At 36.9% G+C, this 14167-nt stretch overlaps 1 long non-coding RNA gene across 1 annotated transcript; it reads right to left on the bottom strand.

The window, feature by feature from the left end:
• Positions 1 to 1658: 1658 nt before the first annotated feature.
• LOC147509647 (uncharacterized) lies at positions 1659 to 2299 on the bottom strand. Its single transcript, XR_015216598.1, has 2 exons — positions 2242 to 2299; positions 1659 to 1992 (listed from the first exon to the last, which is right to left on the bottom strand). It is a non-coding gene; the product is annotated as an uncharacterized LOC147509647 (long non-coding RNA).
• Positions 2300 to 14167: the final 11868 nt, after the last annotated feature.

Raw genomic sequence — 14167 nt, forward strand, 5'->3', positions numbered from 1 at the left:
TTTTAATTGTGTGGTTCTTGTTGAGTAGAAGAATGTGGATTGATTTGTGTTGCTGCTGCAATGATGCCTGCTGATTTTGTGTTTGTCGTTTCTATTTTTGATGAGCTTGACTTTGTGGTCGATTGCATACTCAGAAGCCTTTGTTACATGAAAGACATGAATATGGAACAATTGTTAGTGTCTCTTATGCGAGTATAATTGTTTGTTCTGTTCTTAACTAAAATGACAATTGATTTTCTTGTTATATTTGTAATCTAGCTAAAGTTTTTCCTAGTTACAATTTTGTTCTGACATTACTTAATGATGTCGCAGCTTCGGGACAAGTCTTGGCGTTTATTCCACTTTGATCTTTCTAATATTACTTGGACGAGCCGTATTGGTTATTCTTGGCTCAGCCATCTCCAGTGTTTTCAATAAGATGTATGGATTCCCGAGGATTACATACAAGGATCAGGTGAGCAATCTCAGCATTCAACAACTTTTTCTTTACAAATTCAAGTGTAGTATATGTTCTTTCAAATGCATCGAAGTCCAGCTCTGTTCATAACAGAGCAAAAGAAAAAAAATGGCAAGGCCTAGAAACAGGATAGAAATGCAAGTATTTGATGGTCACGAGCATGCTTACTCAGCTAAATTTTGGTTAGGTTATAATCCGTGGGGGTTGGACTTATGAGAGGTGTTGTTTCTATTGCTTTAGCTTTTAGTCGCATGTTGCTAGAGAAATAATATCATTGAAATGAGGCAAGTCCGATACTCATCATTTATGCAAGTTTTGTTTTAGTAAGTTAGTAACAACACTACTCTCTATCTTTGTCTCTACAAGATACACACTCTGACATACCATGGGATTCTGTTCAAGCAACAATAGTGACAGACACCATTATTGTTGTACTCTTACTACACTGGTGCAGGTTTTGTCATCTGGAATGATTGCTAGCCACCTCCTTGTTGCAGTTGCATTTTATTGGAAGGTTAGTCGTGTTGTGTGCACATTAGACTCTTCATTTCGAATCATGTATTTATATTGGTTGCGAATCTCGAGTGTTAGCATTTGAAGCTTATATAGTTCTGCAATTCCCAATGTTTATAGTGGTTTCTAAGTATTATTCACCCTTCCTAACCTAGGCTGTTGTGGAAGAAGGTTCTCGTTCCTATGGTGTCATCACTACCAAAAGAACGATTTTACCCGACTGATTATGGCTGTCGCGAAAGGTATTACCCGACAGACCAAAACTGCCGCAAGACCGTCGGAAAATGCTCGGTCGGCATAGGCTTCCGACGGTTTTTATTGGTCAAAACAGGCCGTCGGGGTTGGGGATCTTTGCCGACGGACATTCCTGCTATTAAAAACCGTCGGATATGTCGGTACCGCCAAAACCGTCGGATAGTTCCTGCTGTCAAAAACCGTCGGATATTCCTACTGCTAAAATCCGTCGGATATTCCGGCTATTAAAAACCGTTGGATAGTTCTGCTGTTATAAACCGTCGGTTAGACCAGCTGTCACCAACCGTCGGATATGCCAACTGCTAGCCGTCGGGTAGTTTGCTACTAGACGGTTTTTATCCGTCGGGTATTAGTTCTTTATTTAAAAAAAAATATTTTTATAATAATTGTTTCAGGTATCCCAACATTACATTTTTGCAAGTTCTCACACAAATGCTACGAACGCCAATGTATTCATAAACAAACAATGTCTTCATAAAAAAAACCAAGAATAAGACATGTCGTTCACTAAGTATACATATTACTTCCTTCAGAAACCAAAAATCAGCACCACGTACACCATCTATCTAGTAACCAGTCCTAGTAATCTCTAGTACCATTACTTACAACAAACATACTCAAAAAAACAAAATAGATGAAGTTTGCATATCCCACACAATAGATTACTCATACTGCAATCTTGATTCAACCCTTCAACAAAATCACTAAGGTCCAAAGCGTCTCACCAAGTTGGTAATCCATTTGCCAAGATCTTGAAGTGAGGTTTGCTGACCAAAAAAATTAAGAAGAAGAAGAAGATCATGAAGTACTCTCTTAGGAACTAGAAATAATTCTAGCTGTTCTATTCTAGCTATAAGTACCTAAAAATACCCAAACAAAAACACGTGCTAGAAGAATGTAAGAAACTTGCTAATCAAAATAGAATCAAAAGCCTTGAGTTTGAATGTAAGAAACTTGCTAATCAAAACAGAATCAAAAACACGTGCTGGAAGAATGTTTGAAGTTTGCACACTAACCAAAACAGAATCAAAAGCCTTAAGTTCTATTTGTGCCCTCTCTCAAGGCCCTTGAACAACCTGCATGCCTATCTTGAATTTTGAAGAGCCATCTGTGTTATAATAGCTTGTAGCTTTGTTCCCACTCCTAAGATTGCCTGCAAGCGCTTCGAGGTGAGATTGAACTTCAAAGACTAGTTAGGAAAACTACTACCATAACACATAAAATTGCTTACAAGTAAAGCGGAAACACGGCTATCCACAACAAAGCCCGCCATCCCGAAATAACAATATGATCCAATGAAAAGACTACATCTTAAATTGAATTTGAATTGAGAATATAAATAACCAGAAAAATGTTTGATTAAAGACGTGTGAGCTCACCAAAGAACACATTCGAGAAGCAAAAATACCACAACCGAAGGCCATAACAAAGGATTTGTTGACATCATGGAGCGATTCTGAAATTAAAATGCATAATTAGAAATCCATTATCAAAAACCAACACAACTAGAAAAGTTTCTGATAGAACCACAACCAGTAATGGCATACCTAATTCCAACAACTATCTTGAAATCGTCTTCTAATGACCTTTTGATATATTTTTGAAAGTTAAACTTACTTCCAGGGGATAAATGAACCTATAAGAATAAAAAGTTAGCACAATACAAAACAAAATTGAAGGAATCTGACGATTTGTTGTAGGCAAAAACTCACACTAATGAATCCATGACGCATAGCCAGGTAGTCGGACTTGCGTACAGATCTGAAAAACAAAACTGCCGAGAATCCATGACGCATAGCCAGGTAGTCGGACACTAAAAACTTGACGCATAACTCACACTAAGAGAATTATAGCAACGCAATAGATAAATTATGAACAGTTTATGACTCAGAATATACTCCGTTACTGTATCAAAGCAATATTAATTGTGTACTATGACCATCAAACAACATGTCAAGGTGGCTTTCTAGTGTTGATTGATGCATTTAAAACAAATGCCTAGTGCAAAAAGAAATAGGATTTCGCAGTCTAGAAAAAGGACCAAGACATTCTAAGTATACTTCCAGCTTGCAGTGAATGTTGGGACATTTAGTTCACATCACGCACATAGCCTCAATTTTTACAGATAAAGCGGGGTGCTACAGCCATAGAAGGAGCATGGACTTGGGCACTAGGTTCTAGTCAGAAAACCTTTCAAAAGATAATACAAGGCAAACCTCAAAATTTTCTGAACAATTAGCTGCTTTGTAAGCCTCCCCGAGCTTTTGAAATGGGTGTATTCGGACCTTCAAGAGGACAACGAGGATCTTCTGCACTGCATTTCAAAAAAATATATATAATAATAAGAATACAGTTCTCGATGTTGCAGCTACAATCCATTGGGGCTAAAGTTCCCATGGTTATCAACCATTTGAAATTTGATATGAGAGCGTAATCATGTTTTTATGGTTAAAATTTGATATGAGGCGGTGGAAGGAGGGAAAGATTTAGGAATCACATCCATGGATCCAGGACTACAAAATTTCACCTGGAAATTGAGGTTGGAAGCTACAAGAGCTCGATGTATGTAGTTCATAAGCGGGACCGAACCGAGCTGCATTTGGAATTGTAGTCAATACTTCACCGCCAATAGCAATGGCGTTATATTGGTCCGAGGAACATAAGCGAAGAACATTTTTGTGACCCATGCCGCCGCTTTTGACGGGATTGTCCAATCTCTAACACTTCTTCATTAGTGACACCCACCATAACCTCAATACTAGTGTTCGCAAGAGCATTAAGCATACCACGATCTGCATCAAAGAGCCCCGACATGACTGATCGATTAGCTTTCGGATCTGCTACAACCTTCACCGGTGATGGTAAGTTGGTGACGTCGGTGCCAATATTTACTCCCACAAATGCACCTCGCCAGTTAAAACCATGTTTGATTAAAAGTCGCGAGAGAATAATGGGAACGAGAAAGCAAAAATATAACAAGAAAAAGTTAAAGAATAAATGAGGGACATGGTTACATCAATCGGTAAACTGATTTTCAACCAAAAGCTATCTGGCGTCGTGCATATTCTTGCAATTAAATGAATTTTAATCAGATATGAAAGGTGTGTTGCACCACAAGTCCACAAGGCACGCGCTTAGTAACTAAGAAAACAAGCACAACATGTAAGTCCGGATATGTTAATTTGATTCTTTCTTTCAATTAAAAGTTTACACAACTAAAGCAAGGTTCAACATTCTTTGAACTGCCAACTAATTATACAATGCTTACTTTCCTAGATACTAGTTACAGCTCGATAATTGTTCACCTTGCCAAAATTGTAAAAGACCGCATTTCTAGTACAATGGCAATATACACAAACCCGACCATATTCAACCAGGGACATGAGAGTATAACTTCGGTCAACACAACTACACAAGGATATACCCGAGGCATGGGAGAACATAAAAAAGTAGGAGCGAGTAATAATATTCTCCGCCCAGTCTTGCATCATTTGGCCGACCAAGATACAACCGAAAATTTGCAACTTGCCTTCACCGTTATATATAACTCGAGGGAAAAAAAGATGAACTTTTCAGATTTAACTAACATAAGAAATAAATACGGTAACATAGTTTAGTGCTGATAGTAAATATTTAACTTTGAAAGATGAACTTGGATGCTAGACCAGGAGCTACGCAAACACTAAGAAAGAAAAAGGATTTGTTTTGAAGCTACGCAAGACTAATGCATCCCAGGGAACCCAACAATTTTACTTGCATCCAGATTATAACTGCAGTTAATTAAAGTTTCAGATATGCTCAAAGTCGGACACCATCCAATTTGGAAAAAGGACCATTCAAAGATGTTAGGACTCGCTTTTCGGCGAGAGTTTTACTTGTGGGTGCTTTTTATCTTTCCATCATCTTGCCTAGTTGCGGGGTACTCTTTTGCAGTCCTAGTATTGCTCTATATTTGCTTCTCCCCCACTTGAGTCATTATCCATCTCTTCTTTATAGCTCTCCGGTTTTCTCACTCGATTCATCTTCTATGGCCAAAGATCATCCCGACATATTGAAATCCGCTTCGGTTTTCGGCTTGAAAAAAGCCTTTTAAAACCAATGGTGTTCATAACTTCTTTAAAATAGATTCTAAACAACAGCTATAATTATCGGATGCGGCTTAAAAATTAAAAGCAGATCGATGAAGAAAACAACTAAATGCAAACGAAAAAACACGTATAAGCAAAATCTGTTCAATCTAGTACCTTAGCCTTAGGGGTTTGACTTGTTAAGCAACGATTCGGTTTCAAAGCGAATCAAAACCATGGAAGCATGGTCCTAGGGCCTTCTATATTAAAAAGGCAAGTTTGTAAAGAAGCTTATGTCAACAAAAATAATTGATTGACTTGGCACTTTTTCTTACCGCCGTCCGCTGGCGGAGTATTTCCAAGTGTGATTTTGCGGTCGACACTAGCATTTCCAACAGATTGCTTCAAATTGTTTCCACGCTTAATGGTGACCACTAACGCCCTAGGTAAACACCGTAGAAGAAGTTCCGCCTTTTCCCGGAATCGGGTGGACTAGATCGAATCAAAATCATCGCAGACAAAGGAATTGCCTCTGCAGCTGAGCCAATCGACCGAAGTTTTAGAGACTTTGGCGGGGCAAGGCGACCAAGCTTGCCCGAGATGGAAAAGTGAATCCAAAGCAGCTTCTTGAGTTGCCTCCGAACCGATCTTGAGTGATGTGACCAAGTGGGGGATCTTTGAGTGTCGCAGCTCGGTGGCCCTCGACGTGCGGAAATTGCTAAATAGTGAATTAAGAGCTTTGAGGTACTCCTCGTTCACACTTCCAAAGAGCCATAAATCCTTTTCTATAGCAGCTGCGGAAATGAACAAATTCACCGCACAAAAGAAATATTAGTTATGAACATGAAAAAACGAGAGGAGCACCAAGGAACAACTAATATCGGTTATATTAAAACAAACCCGATTATCGGACCACCACGGGGAAAATGGTCTAGATCAAGAAAGTCGCTTCGTCCCTGCGGTAATGATGTGCACATTAGTAACCCAAGAGACCGCTAGTCCTTCTCGGTAAAATGCAAATGAATTAGAGATGAGATCGCTAAATAACAAAATAAGAAGTTGACTGTGATACTTTCGGCATTATTCCTCCAAGGCAGCTCCAACCTCCCTTTTTAAGAAACCGATATACATAAACAGGAGAGAAAGCCTTTAGAACTATGACCATGTTTCCAAATGTTGAATGCACCGACACCTCCCATCATAAGAAACCAAAGGAATGCGATTGGAGCAAAGAGCCACCCAACTTTATCGGTTCCATAACTTTGCATACTAAACAAGCAAAAATAACTGTAATAATCGAGATCCCCGTTTTAAGCCCTCTTATATTTTCTTCAAATATAGAAATTTCCCTCTCAGAATTGTTTTTAAAAACGATAGAAAGTGTTACCCGAACTAAAGGTAATCATCAGTATCAAGTTTATTTTCCTACAAAGATGATGAAAGGGCATCCAAACAAAGACATGGGCAAGTGTGTGAGTCCACAACTGATGAACCTATAAGTGATATAGTCCCCACCATCTTCTTAGCTCTCACACACAGATTCTTTCCAAACTTCACCAAAACTTCTTCTTCAACACAGTAAACTACAGAAAAATAAGAGATACCCTCTTGGTAAAATTTGAAAATAAGTAACAGGTATTGAAAAAACCCGAATATTAACACCTTGATACCAAAGATTCAACCAGATTCAAAGACAGAGTGAATAGGTAGAAATGAAGAGGGATATTCTTGATTTTTTTCAATGAAAGAAGATACTTAGAATGCTATCTCAGAACCAAACACAATGTGGCAATTTTATTTTGATACATCATCCTCATTTGACTAACACATTTGATTAAAGCATTACTCAAATAATAATAAAATGAGTTGCTTTAAACCAAATCAAAGTCAGTAGCCTTTGATTTGAAGGTATGATACTAGTATGCTACATATGATACTAGTCTCCATACACCTCTTTTGTTCGAATATTTTTTCGGCATTGAAGGTATATAATACTAGTCTACTACAATTGTAAAGCTATATAAACACGACATTTATAATTCCACAAAATGCATTACCACTAGTATAAAGCCCGCTTAACTATCGTGTTTCATCAAACAATGTCGTATAAAAATGTGGAATATGGGGAACTGAAAAATAGAATATGGGGAAAAATAAAAATGCATTCTTACAGTTGGTTATATATAAAATGGAGCTTTCAGAATTCGTATAAGAGACAAAAAAAAAAAAGATAGCCAGTGCATATCTATAGAATACTAAACTTTTACCGACACTAAAATATATAATACACACTTACAGAAAGCAAAGAAAAACAGCCAAGGAACCTGTTTGTCATCCAAAGCAATTTAAACAAGAAGATCAGACATTATGTAAAAAGCCCTTTGTCGAAACACAAATCAAATTGGACAAACTTACCAGAAATTATGGAGACAGACGAATATTCTCAGAGCTGAAATTAATCAAACACAAGTTTTAATAAAACAGCTAGAAAAGAAATCATGTTTCACTTATTGAACACAAGTTTTAAATAAATAACTAAAGTTTTCATCTTTTAAAAGCCGGTGTTCAAACGAGTAGTAGTGGCAGTGGAGGAGGAGATCGTGGTGGCGAGAGATGAGAGGTGGTGGCTTTGTAGTGAAGGAAAGTGAATATTTTTTAAGGATTAAACATGCAAAAACTAGAAAACGGCGTGAGAATGAGGGTCGAGATACAAACAAATCAACTAAATATTCAAACATTGAAATTACCTGTTCAGGTTGAGAAGGGCGTCGGTGCAATGAAATTCAAGGGCGTCGGTGCAATGAAATTCAAGAGGTAATAGTCTGACGTACTCAGCAGCTATTGCAGAAGGAAGAAAAAACTGAAAACTCGGCAGTGTTAGAGTCGGTTTTATTATTTTAATTTTAGGGGTTTAATTTTTCATGAAATTTTAGAGCGTGGGAAGTGAAATCTTTGCCGCCTTTTGAATAGATATGCCGACGGTTAAGAAGTACGGCTATATTTTGGTGTCCGTTGGAAACAAACAATGGTTAAAGGCAGTCGAACTAGCCGATAGCTAAAAACTGTCGGGCAACCATCGGACAGAACAAAACAATTGTAATACCTCCGGGACGGATGGCCAACTAATACCCGACGGATAAAAGGCGTTGATAACTTCCTATGGTTATAAACCGTCGGGTAATCTTTCTAAAGTCTGTCGGGTAAAGTCGTTTTTTTGGTAGTGCATGGGTATACTGTCACTAGTGGGACTTGTGGTATGAGCTTGCTCTCCGAAATTCTTAATATTGCTTAATTATTGTTAATGGTGTTATATCACTTTTTCCTCATGATGAGGTTTTTTTAGTCCTTTGTAGTGTTCTTCTCTCTTGGAATTAGAGCTATTCCATGGGTTATAATGTCTGAGGTATGCTCTTTATATCAGAACTTCTGATTTCTCAAATTTTAATGGATCCCTTTCGAAAGCACAGAAAAATATGGGTGCACACCTCCAGAGGTCCTATATTTCTTTCTATTCCTTAGATGATTGCCTCTCCATTCCTGGACTGCAACATTCTATTTTTATTTTGTTAGACACTTTAGTGTAGGACATGATTTAAAGTGGTAATGTTTTATATTTTATCCTCAGCTCCAGTCACTTGGCTTTGTCCTTAGTAGAAATAAAATTGACAGTAGAGTGCATTATTCTTAATGTGGCGTTGGCTCGTTGCAGATACTCCCAATTAATATCAAGGGCCTCGCTGGTAGCATAGCCACACTGGCCAACTGGCTCGTATCTTGGTTGATAACTATGACATCAAACTTGCTTCTACATTGGAGTCAGGGAGGGGACAATACTAAAAAAGCTTTATTTGTGACAGGGACTTTTACCATTTACACAGTTGTGAGTGCTTTTACTGTTGTGTTTGTGGCACTGTGGGTACCCGAGACTAAAGGTAGAACTCTGGAGGAGATTTAATGGTCCTTCAGATAAGTTTCGCCTAGGAAGATTTTTTATCTCAATATTTATTCTACATTCCACTTGCGAATGCCCGTCCGAAAGCAAATTGTAGCATTATCTGGTGGAATCATTTTTCTGAACTTGTGGAAGAGCTGGTTTTTACCCTCATGAAAGATTGTGCGACTCAATGAAAGACCAAATTGCATAAAGGTGATGAAGATAGGAATTTCAAAGCACAAATTGTTTTTTTTTTCATTATGTTTTTATTATGCCTTGTGTATTTTAAAAGCCTAGTTATTTATTGGCAATCAACAGCTTGAAAACATTGTAAATTTTGGAAAACCAATGTATAATATATTAAATTTTGAAATGTGTTGTTTTAGTATGTTTGTGTAATTGATTTTATGATATGAGAATCATGGAGTATTAGTAGTGGTGTCGAGGAAAAAATAGGTTCTACCAAAAAAATTAATTATTTAAAAAAAAATACTTTAAACAAATACGACGGGGAATACTATCGTTACTTCCTAAACTTAAGACAAACATTTACGACGGTTCAGTACGTTCTAGATTTGAAAATATGTAGTTCCAGGAAAAAGGAAATTTGCGACGGTTTTGGATGTCTTATAATTAACGACGGCTTTAAGTGTCGCACACCCGTCGCATTTCTAATTTGCTTTACCACACATTTTTCCGTCGTTAATATTAACGACAGGGCTATTCGCGACGAACTCTAGGACACCATTTCCCGTCGTAAATCTCAATTTAGGACGGCAATTGCCGTCGTTTTTGGCTTTTTCTGGTGTAGTGGGAAGAAAGGAATACCTGATTGTGTCCTTGCTTCGCTTATGAATAGCATCTTGTTTACGCGTGTTCAGTGTATATAACAGGTTAGAACACTGAAAAATTTAAAAAATCAAAGTTCGAGTCAAAACTGTAGAATTTCAGAAAAATTAACAAAGGGCGATTGCGCTCGCGATAGAAGCGCTGATCGCTCTCGGGTAATTTTCAAATTACGATGTTTTAGGGCAGGTTAAGCTCCACGTAGGGGCGGGTCGCGCTCGATGTTCAGCTATAGAGCTAGGTAGCGCTTCCGCCGAGAACCGGCTTCGATGTAATTTCTGTTGAAACTTTTCAACGATGAAACGGAAAGCCACAGTATGAATCAAACACGGGTGGATGGGTGAAATGGAACTTTTAAGAAAAGTACTTACACTACGAAAACAATGCGAAAGTGCAACTAAGATGGCAGCGGCGCCATTTGATAAATGTAAAATTGAATATTTGCCTACGAAATGAACGATGAAACTCAAAACGTAAGTAAACTAAAACTAATTTTATGTGTCTATTTTTATCAAAGATTTCTACTCTCAATCCTATGAGATATAGTGGAGTAGAGTGATTCGTTCCACTCCTAGTCCTTCCGCATGTTAATGTTCTCTAAGTATAAGTATTCAATCTCTAAAGTCTAATGAGAGATTTCTTTAAAAGGCAACTAGACTACGATGCAACTATCTATCCAAGATGCAACTAGTTAGGTTATCAAAATAACTAAAAGGAATGCTACGTTGATTCGATGATAAGGAGTTAGAGGGGATTGATTCCACCTTAACTTCGACTTAATCCTATTAACGGCGAATCGTCGTAATCCGAATTGAATCTGCCAGCGAAACAATTGGTTCTTCCTAATCCTTAATTACACATGGCATTCCTACCAATTCATAACTAGCATGTGAGCGATTAAACCCATTCTCATGGTGAACTAATCGTTTCTAGAGTGGAAAGGAAATTACGACGATTCTACGATAGTCGAATCAAGCTTTCATCAAGGCTTCTCAACCCCTCTAATAGAGGTTTAGCCGAGAATCATTACGCAATCATTTCCGATTAAAGTTAAACTAAACATGATATAAAGAATTGAAATTTACTAATCTAAATTAAACAATAATTAAAATCTAATTAATAACTAAGAATTGAATAACAAGTAGTAAATGAATAAGATCTAACACAAATGTAAATGACAAGAATCGAAATTTAACAACTAGCTATTTTATTAATCAAACTAATTAAGAGTAATTATTCTAATAGTTTAATCTAAAACAAGAATTGGATTTGAAATTAAACTTAATTAAAATAATTAAATCTAGATCTAGAAGCTATTCTAATGGCTACTTTCTATTCTAAGCTCCTTTATTTTCTAACCTAAAAATCTACTATTCTCTACTAAAAAATCTACCATTAACAAAGAGCTAAGCTTTTGTTTTTATACTTTCAGATCCAAAAATCGTGCATGGGCTTGGAGCCATGTTTTGGGCCAGAGAATCAGGCCCAAAACCCAATTCTTTCAGTCCAAAAAGGCCTCTTCAGCTGCAGTTGGCTTCAACAGACTTTTCATCCACTTCTGCTCCTCTGATTGGATCACGGCTTAGACCATTGGAAAGCTCTTTCCGAGCCGGTCGTTTTGACATAAGGTAGGCCCCATTCCGAGGTCTGAGTCCAAAGATATGGCCTTCGGAAGTTCTGCTGACTTTGTGTGCTGTTTCTGCCCGCGTCGACTTTTCAGCTTTTGACCGGGCTTTAGAAAGGCTTTGTCTTCTTGAATCTTGGCCTTTAATCACGGAACTCCTTAGTAACCGACCTTTGCTCCTTTATCTCGCTAAAGTGGCACATTTCTGCACATAATGGACTTTGAAGCCTGAAATGCATAAAAACACGTAATCAATGTTAACTCTTAATTATTACTCATATAATTGGTCTAAAAGTATGTCTGTTACAGGGTTAAAACTACAGTTTTGGGCTCTTATCATGAGGAATATAAGTGTCCGCTGTACTTGAGAGAACGAAACTTGAGTGAATCTAATAGACAGTTGTGATTGCAACACACCCCTGTGGGAACCCTCCTTAAGAACATTCTCCAAAAGTCTTGGAAGCGACTCTGCTTTTGCATTTTATTGCTCATGTTTTGCATATTTATCTTTAATTTATTAAATTACTATACATATGTTATTCTAAGTTCAAAGGAGCTTGTTCTTATTCCCCGCTAATGAGATGTATGGACTTCTGAGAATAAATAAGGAAACAAGACCCTTTGTACTAGATAGAAGAAGTTTGTGAGTACCTTCACTGGAAAACTCTCACGAGGCTTAAAACTCCTCCACTAGGGAATTCCTTGTGGTTTAAGGCCTTGTTGCATATAATAAATGCAATCGTACTCTGCGAAACGAGATTAGTATAACTTATAATAAATCACTCATTTGTGATCTTAGTTTTTTCTTTCATCCTTGCTTGAGGACAAGCAAGATGCTACTTGGGGGTGGTGATTAGCTCCCAAATGTGCATTTTATTATCCTTATATTACTGTATTATAGCCCTTCTTACGCTTAATAAAAAGACAACTCATTGCTTTATTGTATTTTTTTTTTCTGAGAGAAATTCGGACCACTTACCATAAAAGTTGGGTCATAGCACCAAAAGAAGTCTTAATTACACTTATTATGAAGACTATAAGCTATTATAAAAAAGTGCTGAAAAAGTCAGAGTCAAAGTCAAAGTCAAAGGTCATAGGTCAAGGACTCATAACCAAATAGCTGAAAGTCAAGTCCTCAACTCAGATGACCAGAGATAGATGTCCTTAACATAAAATATGGCTTTCTCTAAAACCTATGTTGATCAAGAAGAAATAAAAAATCAAAAGGAAAAAGGAAAAGCATAAAGTAAAAGGTGACGTGTCTCAAATGTAATGGAGAAGGACAAATCAGTCATTAGCATAAAGTAGGGGTATAAGAACTAAAAGTTAGGGAGAGAGAATGCACCTAGACTTATTCAAGTATCATGTAAGATTTATTTTCTAGTTTTTTTTTTCATTTGAGTCATTTACTTTATTGTTCTTCATTTTAATCTTTTTATTTGTTTTTGTTATTCAATCAATCAATCTTCTTTCTTAATGTTCTTTCTTTCAATCAATCATTTCAATCATTTTCTTTCAAGTTTGTGTTATTTCAATCATTAAAACAACTTAAGCTTTTCAATGTTCTTCATAAGCTAGTGAACCAATACAAGTCTTAAACTAAGATTCTACCTTTCTTTCTTCTAAAACGCCCAAATCATTTAAGCTCCAAACAATTTATGGTGGACCACATCAACAACTTTGAGATACTCATAACTAGACTACATCAACCATCTATCTATAATTCAATTAAATAGCTATGAAAATTGAATATCATGATTGTTTCCGAAACTCTAAGGCATATACTTTTGAGCTCTCATTTGGCTTGTACCTTAAGTCTAAACTACCTACAACTTTTCAATTTTTAATATAATTCTATTTCACCAATAAAAAGGGAAAAAAATGTTTTCCAAACTCTAGAGCAAGATAGTGCCATAATAAAAAAATTAAAAAAAAAATTGAAACCTCTCTAGGCAAAAAAAAAGAATTTAAGTTTAAAATACTTGAGAAGTACAACCAAACAAGTTACACGGGTAGCGGGGTTGATGACATGACCTGTCTGACAACTAAACATTAGTTGGGTTAAAAATTTTAATTCAAACCCAACCATTTTATGTTTATATAATGGGTTTGGCGAGTCAACCCGTAGCTAACCCGAATTCAATCATGGCCAACCCAAACCCATTAATGCTGGTTGGATTCTATTAGCTTAGGGTGCTTAGCGGTCGTGTCCAAAACTGCCACCCCAAGTATAAATAGTGGTCGAAAACAAACAAGGATAGAGACAGGGTCTGACGCGGAGTTGCATTCCAAATAAACGACTTTCTTATGGTATACTACACTAAAAATGGTACAAAAGTTTCTGAATCTGTAAATGTCTAAATTTACCCCAAGGATTAGGAGTTAATTCTTAGCTCTTATATGTAGATAATCAAGTTGGGATGGTTTTGAGTAGTATTAATGTCTGCTCTTCCTAAGTAAGAAGATGTCTA

Source organism: Coptis chinensis, chromosome 3 (assembly GCF_015680905.1).
Source record: "Coptis chinensis isolate HL-2020 chromosome 3, ASM1568090v1, whole genome shotgun sequence".
In the NCBI taxonomy this organism is placed as follows: Eukaryota; Viridiplantae; Streptophyta; class Magnoliopsida; order Ranunculales; family Ranunculaceae; genus Coptis; species Coptis chinensis.